A 12,393-nucleotide genomic window follows, 5' to 3' on the forward strand; every position below is an offset into this window, starting at 1 on the left:
GTATGCTGCAGCTTATTCCCTCTACCTCTGCCTCTGGGCAGAAAGGACGCGCCTTTAACCCGCTTGCCTTTCTGGGACCGAAAGGACTGTACCTGATAATACGGTGCTTTCTCCGGCTGTGAGGGAACATGGGGTAAAAAATAAGAATTTACTTACCGATAACTCTATTTCTCGTAGTCCGTAGTGGATGCTGGGACTCCGTCAGGACCATGGGGATTAGCGGCTCCGCAGGAGACAGGGCACAAAAGTAAAAGCTTTAGGATCAGGTGGTGTGCACTGGCTCCTCCCCCTATGACCCTCCTCCAAGCCTCAGTTAGGATACTGTGCCCGGACGAGCGTACACAATAAGGAAGGATTTTGAATCCCGGGTAAGACTCATACCAGCCACACCAATCACACTGTACAACCTGTGATCTGAACCCAGTTAACAGTATGATAACAGCGGAGCCTCTGAAAAGATGGCTCACAACAATAATAACCCGATTTTTGTAACAATAACTATGTACAAGTATTGCAGACAATCCGCACTTGGGATGGGCGCCCAGCATCCACTACGGACTACGAGAAATAGAATTATCGGTAAGTAAATTCTTATTTTCTCTGACGTCCTAGTGGATGCTGGGACTCCGTCAGGACCATGGGGATTATACCAAAGCTCCCAAACGGGCGGGAGAGTGCGGATGACTCTGCAGCACCGAATGAGAGAACTCCAGGTCCTCCTCAGCCAGGATATCAAATTTGTAGAATTTTGCAAACGTGTTTGCCCCTGACCAAGTAGCAGCTCGGCAAAGTTGTAAAACCGAGACCCCTCGGGCAGCCGCCCAAGATGAGCCCACCTTCCTTGTGAAATGGGCATTTACATATTTTGGCTGTGGCAGGCCTGCCACAGAATGTGCAAGCTGAATTGTACTACATATCCAACTAGCAATCGTCTGCTTAGAAGCAAGAGCACCCAGTTTGTTGGGTGCATACAGGAGAACAGCAAGTCAGTTTTCCTGACTCCAGCCGTCCTGGAAACCTATATTTTCAGGGCCCTGACAACATCTAGCAACTTGGAGTCCTCCAAGTCCCTAGTAGCCGCAGGTACCACAATAAGCTGGTTCAGGTGAAACGCTGACACCACCTTAGGGAGAAACTGGGGACGAGTCCGCAGCTCTGCCCTGTCCGAATGGACAATCAGATATGGCTTTTGTGAGACAAAGCCGCCAATTCTGACACTCGCCTGGCCGAGGCCAGGGCCAACAGCATGGTCACTTTTCATGTGAGATATTTCAAATCCACAGATTTGAGCGGTTTAAAATGTGATTTGAGGAATCCCAGAACTACGTTGAGATCCCACAGTGCCACTGGAGGCACAAAAAGGGGGTTGTATATGCAATACTCCCTTGACAAACTTCTGGACTTCAGGAACTGAAGCCAATTCTTTCTGGAAGAAAATTGACAGGGCCGAAATTTGAACCTTAATGGACCCCAATTTTAGGCCCATAGACACTCCTGTTTGCAGGAAATGCAGGAATCGACCGAGTTGAAATTTCTTCGTGGGGCCTTCCTGGCCTCACACCACGCAACATATTTTCGCCACATGTGGTGATAATGTTGTGCGGTCACCTCCTTCCTGGCTTTGACCAGGGTAGGAATGACCTCTTCCGGAATGCCTTTTTCCCTTAGGATCCGGCGTTCCACCGCCATGCCGTCAAACGCAGCCGCGGTAAGTCTTGGAACAGACCTGGTACTTGCTGAAGCAAGTCCCTTCTTAGCGGCAGAGGCCATGAGTCCTCTGTGAGCATTTCTTGAAGTTCCGGGTGCCACGTCCTTCTTGGCCAATCCGGAGCCACGAGTATAGTTCTTACTCCTCTACGTCTTATAATTCTCAGTACCTTGGGTATGAGAAGCAGAGGAGGGAACACATACACCGACTGGTACACCCACGGTGTTACCAGAACGTCCACAGCTATTGCTTGAGGGTCTCTTGACCTGGCGCAATACCTGTCCAGTTTTTTGTTCAGGCGGGACGCCATCATGTCCACCTTTGGTCTTTCCCAACGGTTCACAATCATGTGGAATACTTCCCGATGAAGTCCCCACTCTCCCGGGTGGAGGTCGTGCCTGCTGAGGAAGTCTGCTTCCCAGTTGTCCACTCCCGGAATGAACACTGCTGACAGTGCTATCACATGATTTTTCGCCCAGCGAAGAATCCTTGCAGTTTCTGCCATTGCCCTCCTGCTTCTTGTGCCGCCCTGTCTGTTTACGTGGGCGACTGCCGTGATGTTGTCCCACTGGATCAATACCGGCTGACCTTGAAGCAGAGGTCTTGCTAAGCTTAGAACATCGTAAATTGCCCTTAGCTCCAGTATATTTATGTGGAGAGAATTCTCCAGACTTGATCACACTCCCTGGAAATTTTTTCCCTGTGTGACTGCTCCCCAGCCTCTCAGGCTGGTATCCGTGGTCACCAGGACCCAGTCCTGAATGCCGAATCTGCGGCCCTTTAGTAGATGAGCACTCTGCAGCCACCGCAGAAGAAGCACCCTTGTCCTTGGAGACAGGGTTATCCGCTGATGCATCTGAAGATGCGATCCGGACCATTTTTCCAGCAGATCCCACTGAAAAGTTCTTGCGTGAAATCTGCCGAATGGAATCGCTTCGTAAGAAGCCACCATTTTTCCCAGGACCCTTGTGCAATGATGCACTGACACTTTTCCTGGTTTTAGGAGGTTCCTGACTAGCTCGGATAACTCCCTGGCTTTCTTCTCCGGGAGAAACACCTTTTTTTGGACTGTGTCCAGAATCATCCCTAGGAACAGCAGACGTGTCGTCGGAAACAGCTGCGGTTTTGGAATATTTAGAATCCACCCGTGCTGTCGTAGAACTACTTGAGATAGTGCTACTCCGACCTCCAACTGTTCTCTGGACCTTGCCCTTATCAGGAGATCGTCCATTTTCTTTGAAGAAGAATCATCCTTTCGGCCATTACCTTGGTAAGGACCCGGGGTGCCGTGGACAATCCAACCGGCAGCGTCTGAAACTGATAGTGACAGTTCTGTACCACGAACCTGAGGTACCCTTGGTGAGAAGGGCAAATTGGGACATGGAGGTAAGCATCCCTGATGTCCCGGGACACCATATAGTCCCCTTCTTCCTGGTTCGCTATCACTGCTCTGAGTGACTCCATCTTGATTTGAACCTTTGTATGTAAGTGTTCAAATATTTCAGATTTAGAATAGGTCTCACCGAGCCGTCTGGCTTCAGTACCACAATATATAGTGTGGAATAATACCCCTTTCCTTGTTGTAGGAGGGGTACTTTGATTATCACCTGCTGGGAATACAGCTTGTGAATTGTTTCCACTACTGCCTCCCTGTCGGAGGGAGACGTTGGTAAAGCAGACTTCAGGAACCTGCGAGGGGGAGACGTCTCGAATTTCCAATCTGTACCCCTGGGATACTACTTGTAGGATCCAGGGGTCCACTTGCGAGTGAGCCCACTGCGTGCTGAAACTCTTGAGACGACCCCCCACCGCACCTGAGTCCGCTTGTACGGCCCCAGCGTCATGCTGAGGACTTGGCAGAAGCGGTGGAGGCTTCTGTTCCTGGGAATGGGCTGCCTGCTGCAGTCTTCTTCCCTTTCCTCTATCCCATGGCAGATATGACTGGCCTTTTGCCCGCTTGCCCTTATGGGGACGAAAGGACTGAGGCTGAAAAGACGTTGTCTTTTTCTCCTTTATACGGCAATACTTCCATGTGCCGTTTGGAATCTGCATCACCTGACCACTGTCGTGTCCATAAACAACTTCTGGCAGATATGGACATCGCACTTACTCTTGATGCCAGAGTGCAAATATCCCTCTGTGCATCTTGCATATATAGAAATGCATCCTTTAAATGCTCTATAGTCAATAAAATACTGTCCCTGTCAAGGGTATCAATATTTTCAGTCAGGGAATCCGACCAAGCCACCCCAGCGCTGCACATCCAGGCTGAGGCGATCGCTGGTCGCAGTATAACACCAGTATGTGTGTATATACTTTTTAGGATATTTTCCAGCCTCCTATCAGCTGGCTCCATGAGGGCGGCCCTATCTGGAGACGGTACCGCCACTTGTTTTGATAAGCGTGTGAGCACCTTATCCACCCTAAGGGGTGTTTCCCAACGCGCCCTAACTTCTGGCGGGAAAGGGTATACCGCCAATAATTTTCTATCGGGGGAAACCCACGCATCATCACACACTTCATTTAATTTATCTGATTCAGGAAAAACTACAGGTAGTTTTTTCACACTCCACATAATACCCTTTTTTGTGGTACTTGTAGTATCAGAAATATGTAACACCTCCTTCATTGCCCTTAACAAGTAACGTGTGGCCCTAAAGGAAAATACGTTTGTTTCTTCCCCGTCGACACTGGAGTCAGTGTCCGTGTCTGTGTCTGTGTCGACCGACTGAGGTAAAAGGACGTTTTAACGCCCCTGACGGTGTTTGAGACGCCTGGACAGGTACTAATTGGTTTGCCGGCCGTCTCATGTCGTCAACCGACCTTGCAGCGTGTTGACATTATCACGTAATTCCTTAAATAAGCCATCCATTCTGGTGTCGACTCCCTAGAGAGTGACATCACCATTACAGGCAATTGCTCCGCCTCCTCACCAACATCGTCCTCACACATGTCGACACACACGTACCGACACACAGCACACACACAGGGAATGCTCTGATAGAGGACAGGACCCCACTAGCCCTTTGGAGAGACAGAGGGAGAGTTTGCCAGCACACACCAAAACGCTATAATTATACAGGGACAACCTTTATATAAGTGTTTTTCCCTTATAGCATCTTAATATATATAATCATATCGCCAAATAAGTGCCCCCCCTCTCTGTTTTAACCCTGTTTCTGTAGTGCAGTGCAGGGGAGAGCCTGGGAGCCTTCCCACCAGCATTTCTGTGAGGGAAAATGGCGCTGTGTGCTGAGGAGAATAGGCCCCGCCCCCTTTTCGGCGGGCTTCTTCTCCCGTTTTTCTGAGACCTGGCAGGGGTTAAATACATCCATATAGCCCCAGGGGCTATATGTGATGTATCTTTTAGCCAGTATAGGTATTTCATTGCTGCCCAGGGCGCCCCCCCCAGCGCCCTGCACCCTCAGTGACCGCTGGTGTGAAGTGTGCTGACAACAATGGCGCACAGCTGCAGTGCTGTGCGCTACCTCACGAAGACTGAAAAGTCTTCTGCCGCCGGTTTCTGGACCTCTTCACTCTTCGGCATCTGCAAGGGGGTCGGCGGCGCGGCTCTGGGACCGGACTCCATGGCTGGGCCTGTGTTCGATCCCTCTGGAGCTAATGGTGTCCAGTAGCCTAAGAAGCCAATCCATCCTGCACGCAGGTGAGTTCACTTCTTCTCCCCTAAGTCCCTCGTAGCAGTGAGCCTGTTGCCAGCAGGACTCACTGAAAATAAAAAACCTAACAAAACTTTTACTCTAAGCAGCTCTTTAGGAGAGCCACCTAGATTGCACCCTTCTCGGCCGGGCACAAAAATCTAACTGAGGCTTGGAGGAGGGTCATAGGGGGAGGAGCCAGTGCACACCACCTGATCCTAAAGCTTTTACTTTTGTGCCCTGTCTCCTGCGGAGCCGCTAATCCCCATGGTCCTGACGGAGTCCCAGCATCCACTAGGACGTCAGAGAAATGTTGATTTCCCAGCTGTAGCTGTGGAAACGAGGTCCGAGAGACCATCCCCAAACAACTCCTCACCCTTGTAAGGCAAAACTTCCATGTGCCTTTTAGAATCAGCATCACCTGTCCACTGCCGAGTCCACAATCCTCTCCTGGCAGAAATGGACATTGCGTTTATTTTAGATGCCAGCCGGCAAATATCCCTCTGTGCATCTCTCATGTATAAGAGTGCGTCTTTAATATGCTCTATGGTTAGCAATATAGTGTCCCTGTCTAAGGTATCAATGTTATCTGACAGGGAATCTGACCGCGCGCAGCACTGCACATCCATATTGTTGTGCCCAGTCTCCTGCGGAGCCGCTATTCCCCATGGTCCTTACGGAGTTCCCAGCATCCACTAGGACGTCAGAGAAAAAATCTTTTCCATAAGACAAAAGGAAGGTGAAACGGCATCCGAATATTTCCACCGAGCACTGCAGGAAATGGCTAGATACACTGGGATCGAGGACATTAAGGACAATGTACATCACAGGGAGGTAGCTGTTTCAGTATTAATGGACGGGTTGAAGGAGGCACTCAGAACAAGGATACAGACCTCTCTACCAAACTGGAGAGGTATCTCGGTGGCTGCATTGAGAGAGTCCGCTGTCGAGCATGATAGGAACATCAGTAAGCAAAGGGAGTCACAGGGGGAAAAGCTGATGACGGTAAGTATACAGGCCCTTACGGCAAAACCCCATCAGCCGAAAACCCAGACCCCTGCTGATTGGAAAAGACCTAGAGTATGCTACGCTTGTAAAAAGGAAGGACATTTTGCCCAGGATTGTAGGAATAGAAGTACACATAACGTAAACCGACCCCCTAGACCAGAATACGGACCTCACTACAATTCACATAATTGTGATCAGGGACCATATAGGAGAGGTTATGAGCCACATGCAGGGCAAACAAGGAGGTACCCACCAAGGAGAGACTGGCAGGCCTCCGAAAACTCACAGCTACCCCCCTCACATATTGTAGCTGCCAATGCGCTGCGGGAGGGTCTCAACACACAATAGGGATTGGGCCACACCTGTAGTCTGCAGCCAGTGAAGTTAATTGCTAGCCTTGGTAATGAACCTGAGGTCACGGTTAATGTAGCTAGTGTACCATTACCTTTTTTCGCAGATACAGGGGCGGCCAGGTCAGTGTTAAATTCAACAGTAGGTATAAAAACCACGGGTAATACAATTTCGGCAATGGGAGTAACAGGAACTGTGCAACAATACCCTTTGAGTAGACCGGCAGAGATTACGATAGGGCCCTTGCAAACCAAACATTCTTTCCTGTTGGCTGCATCGGCTCCGAATAATCTACTCGGGAGAGATTTATTGTGTAAAATGCGGTGTGTCATATACTTTACTCCTGAGGGTGTCTTCTTGGATATACCTGGGAACCACGCTCAGGAAGTGCAGGATATATTAGACACCAATCAAAGGCTAATGTCGCATTCTACTGTTGTAGACAAGTGTCCATCAAAGGTAGAGAAAATGATCTCACAAATACCGGGTTCCCTTTGGACCAAAGATGGACAAGACACTGGATTGATGGCAAATGTAGCTCCAGTAGTAGTGCAAGTAAAAGATGGTAGGATAGCTCCAAAAATCCCTCAGTATCCTCTGAAGCCAGAGGTAGAATTAGGAGTGTACCCCGTCATAGAGCGGTTGCTACAACAGGGCATCCTAGTCAGAACGTCCAGCACTGCCAATAGTCCCATCTTCCCTGTGAAAAAGAGTGGGGGGAGGGGTTACAGGCTAGTGCAGGATCTAAGGGGGATAAACAAGATAGTTGAGAGCCAATTCCCCGTAGTGCCCAATCCAGCTGTCATCCTCATGCAAATTCCCCCTACTGCAAAATTCTTCACTGTCATTGACCTCTGTTCTGCCTTCTTTTCTGTCCCTCTACACCCTGACAGCCAATATCTTTTTGCTTTTACATACAGGGGAGTACAGTACACCTGGACTCGTCTCCCCCAAGGTTTCATTGACAGCCCGAGTATTTTCTCCCAGGCCTTGCATGACTGTTTACAATCCTTTCAACCTGAGAGTGGATCAGTGCTAATACAGTATGTCGATGACTTATTGTTGTGTTCTGACTCACTCGAATCGTCCTTGAAAGACACGAAACAGCTTCTGTTTCATCTGTCCCAAACGGGACACAAGGTTTCAAAGGATAAGTTGCAGTTGTGCCGGACCAGGGTCAAACATTTGGGACATTGCTTGACTCAAGGACTTAGACACCTCACCGCTGATAGAATACAGGCGATTCGCGACATGACCCTGCCACAAACGCAGCAACAGATCCGCACTTTCCTTGTAATGAGTGGGTACTGCCGAAACTGGATTCCAGGGTTCTCTATACTGGCTTTACCTTTGCAAGAAATGGTCTCTTCAAGCAAACCAGAACGGGTCTCACACACAGATGAGTCCGAACTGGCCTTTGAGAGACTCAAACAGTGCCTATCACAGGCATCTGCATTAGGTATGCCAGATTATGGGAAGCCCTTTGAATTATACGGTACAGAAAGTGCAGGGTGCGCAGCAGGAGTTTTAACCCAGAGACATGGTGATGCCAGCAGGCCGGTAGCTTACTACAGTGCACAATTGGACACCGTAGCGCGGTCTCTCCCCACATGCTTGCGAAGTGTTGCAGCGATAGCTTTGCTAGTAAGTAAAAGCGAGGACGTAGTGTTAGGACACAACCTGACCATCCATACACCTCATGCAGTATCAGCCTTACTGAACTCCGCCCAAACCAGACATGTCTCATCTGCTCGGTTTACAAAGTGGGAATTATCACTGATGGCCCCTGTAAACATCACCATTAAGAGATGCAGCTCACTAAATCCTGCAACTTACTTGCCAAATGTGCCTGGACAGGCACAAAGGGTGGAGGATGAGAATGATGGTGAAGGAGGATTTAGTGCAGACACTGATATGCATGATTGTATGGAATACCTGAATCAGACTTTCACTGCGAGACCTGACATCAGTGACAACCCACTGGAAGGGGTAGACTTTACCTTCTACACTGACGGTAGTTGCCACAGACAAACGGACTCGAGAGACCTGTGTACTGGATATGCAGTTGTAGACGACAGAGGTATCATAGAAGCTGAACCCCTGGGCCCACCGCACTCAGCACAAGTTGCTGAGTTGGTCGCCCTAACCAGAGCGTGTGAATTGGCCAAGGGTAAGTCAGCTAATATATACACAGATTCTAGGTATGCCTTTGGAGTGGAGCATGATTTCGGGGCCCTATGGCGCCTCAGAAATTTCATGACGGCAGCTGGCACACCTGTAGCGCATGCGTCCCACATAAAAAGACTTCTAACAGCGATACAGGAACCAGACAGAGTGGCTGTTATCAAGTGCAAAGCACATACTTACAACCAAGACCCAATTTCACTTGGTAACAGCCGGGCAGACAAAGCTGCTAAATCAGCAGCCAGCACCCCTCTACAAACGAACATCACACCACTGATGACATTTAACACGATCAACACACAACAATTAATTGAAATGCAAGATTTGTGTTCATTACAGGAAAAGGCAGTCTGGAGGTCAAAGGGATATAGCCAGGAATCCTCGGGACTGTGGACAGGTGGACAAGGTAAGCCAGTGGCCCCCAGAGCATATCTTCCAAGCTTAGCTGAGGCGGCACATGGTCTGACTCATCTGGGTAAAGAGGGTATGTGTAAGCTGGTGAGAGCCTACTGGTGTGCGCCAGGATTCTCTTCTCATTCAGGTAAGAGAGCAATGACATGTTTTACTTGCTTGAGGAAGAATATTGGAAAGTCAATACCAACAGAGCCATCCCATATCCCTCCGACAGACGGACCTTTTCAGGTAATACAAATCGATTTCATACAGTTACCACCCTGTAGGAATTTAAAATATGTGTTAGTTTGTATTGACGTATTTTCTAACTGGGTAGAAGCGTTCCCTGCTGCCACAAATACTGCTACGTTCACTGCAAAGAAAATTGTGCAGGAATTTGTGTGTAGATATGGTATCCCTAGAATAATTGAAAGTGATAGGGGTACCCATTTTACAGGTGAAGTCTTTCAGGTCATGTGCAAGCTGATGGGAATTAATAGCAAGCTGCATACTCCGTACCGTCCACAGGCGAGTGCAAAGGTGGAGAGAGTGAATAGCACTATTAAGAACAAGCTGAGCAAATTAATGGTTGAAACTGGATTGTCGTGGCCAGAAGCTTTGCCACTAGTGTTGTACAGCATCAGAACCACTCCCAGGTCTCCCCTTAACCTATCACCCTTTGAAATTCTTTTTGGTCGACAACCTCATGTAATGATAGACCCCCAGGATGATTTGAAATGTAATAATGAAGTGACTGTGAAATTTTTGGTTGGGATGAGCCAGCAGCTGAGAAATCAACAAAGAAATTTAAAGCTGGTGATTCCTGACCTACCGAACAGTAATTGTCATGACATTGAACCTGGGGATTATGTGTTGATTCGAAATTTCTTACACTCAGGTTGCCTCATAGACAGGTGGGAAGGACCATATCAAGTCTTGTTAACCAGCACAACAGCATTGAACGTCGCCGAAAGAGAGACTTGGATCCACTCGTCCCACTGCAAGAAGGTCGCTGACCCGGAGAGAACTCGTAACAAAGAGCAGAGTGTAGAGAATCTCGTATCACTGAGAGTGTCTGTTCCGGGAAAGTTGAGAGGCAGGACTGTTGAAGGGCATCTGAGCACAGAGAGTAACAAGAGCTAGAACGGTTGTCGTACCACTTTCTTTTTTCACCTCCCCCTGCATTTTTCCTTTCTTTTCTCCTTCTTATTTTCCTCCTTTCCCCTAACGAAATGGATCGATCACAAGAGACTGCGTTTCGGGTTCTGTTAGAAATTCTGGTTTTGATAAGGACAGTGTGTTTTGGTGAGGGTCCCAGAGAGGTCGAGCAGGGATCTGGAATGGGTTCTGATGGCAAGTATGAATTTGTAGGATCTCAGCATCAGCACATCACTTTAGTAAAGGCTGGCATCAGTAAGCGCTCTGGTAGTCAGGGAGCTCGGAGGCACTGTGAGGGGTTATTGTCTGATGAATATTGTATTTGTAAGAATTGTGAGAATATAGTTGGGGGGACTTCCGGTTCCGGTCTCATGCTGTGAAGTCGCACCGCAGCAGAGCTCCGTTAACCCCCGACAAAAGTATCGTTATCTCGACTGTTTTCCAGTCTCCCTAGGACAACTAACTCTAACTGCCCTCAGCGGTAGCGGTGATCAAAGCTCCGCCGGAGAGGGATGGCTACATCGAGCCGCTGCCCTGCATCCGGAGGTCTCCGTCTGTCAGCGCGTCGCGGTACTTGCCTACCCGGAGCCATCAGCGGGAGACGACAACTACTTGGAGCAGTGCCCTTACAGCCGTGTGACCCCGCCTGCCAGCACATCACACCAGCAGCGTTTTCGGACTCGCCAGCGGGAGCGGGAGCCGGCTACCATTTTGCCGGGCAAAGATTACCAGTGAGGCCGCTCACATTCAGCGCATCAGAGTAAGCTGTCTTGTTTGCGGGGACATAGTTGAAACGGCCAGTGTGAACAGCCGTCTGACAGCTGATTAACCACCTCAGTGACGTTGCCTACATAAGGTACAGTTCTTTTGATATAATTTACACAGCACTCCCACTGAGTTGTACTGCGCATCTACCATCTAATAGAGGCCTCTCTCTAAGTGTCTTTAAGAGTCACCCAGCATAATTACAACACTCCTTGCATTGGGCACAGAGATAGTTCAAAGCCACACACATCTCCTTCTCCTCACTCCCTACTGCTGCTAATGGACCGATTCCTGTCCCCCAACTCTTCAGTTAAAGCTCCTGCTTCTTCTCTCCCTGTTAGACAAGAAAAAAGGAGGGCCAATATAATTATGGCTCCAGGTATCACTACTCCTCCTTCATCTCCAGCTCCCAAAAAAGTGATAGCATCACAATCTCTTTCGTGCACACCGTCAACTGATCGGTCTCCTGATTCGCCAATAACATACGTAGATCTGACGGAAGCCATAACACAAGCTATGTCACCATTATTATCCAAAGCAGTGTCGGATATTTCACTCCAATTACAACATCTCTCACATAAAGTCTCCGTTAATGAGAACAGGATCGGAGGTCTTTGTCGTGATATGGCAGATGTGCAAGGCAGCATTAAACATCTTGAAAAAGAAAATTATCAGCTCTGGATGAAGCTAGATGACGCAGAAAATAGGTCCAGAAGAAATAACATTAGGCTGGTTGGTTTACCAGAATCTGTCAAGGGAGACGACCTCGTTCAGTTTGTACGATCTACTTTACCCACCTTACTTGGTATCACTGAATTTTGTAAAGACCTAGTAATTGAACGTGTACACCGTGTGGGTCCTCCTCCTCGTTCTCCTAACGGTCGTCCACGGGTTACCTTGTTTAGATGCCTTAATTATCTTCACAAAGTCGCTTTCTGGACAGTGTCTAGGAAACTTCGATCCCTTCAGTGGGAAAATAACAGATTGCTTATATTTCAAGATTTTTCTGCCGAGTTGATGAGAGCTCGAAAGGCCTTCAACCCCATCTGCACAAAATTAGTATCCGTTAAACGCAGATTCTCCATGCTCTACCTGGCTAAACTTCGGATTTATAATGGAGACAAGCACTTCGATTTTACCAGTCCAGAAGATGCAGCTGCGTACCTTCGT

The 12,393-nt window shown here is 48.6% G+C and overlaps 1 protein-coding gene across 1 annotated transcript in view; it reads right to left on the bottom strand.

Moving 5' to 3' along the window:
* The window catches only part of RBBP5 (RB binding protein 5, histone lysine methyltransferase complex subunit), a 508,962-nt gene that overhangs the window by 398,168 nt on the left and 98,401 nt on the right, over positions 1–12,393 (bottom strand). The window lies entirely within an intron of this gene.

The sequence above is a fragment of the Pseudophryne corroboree genome, chromosome 2 (assembly GCF_028390025.1).
Source record: "Pseudophryne corroboree isolate aPseCor3 chromosome 2, aPseCor3.hap2, whole genome shotgun sequence".
Classification (NCBI taxonomy): domain Eukaryota; kingdom Metazoa; phylum Chordata; class Amphibia; order Anura; family Myobatrachidae; genus Pseudophryne; species Pseudophryne corroboree.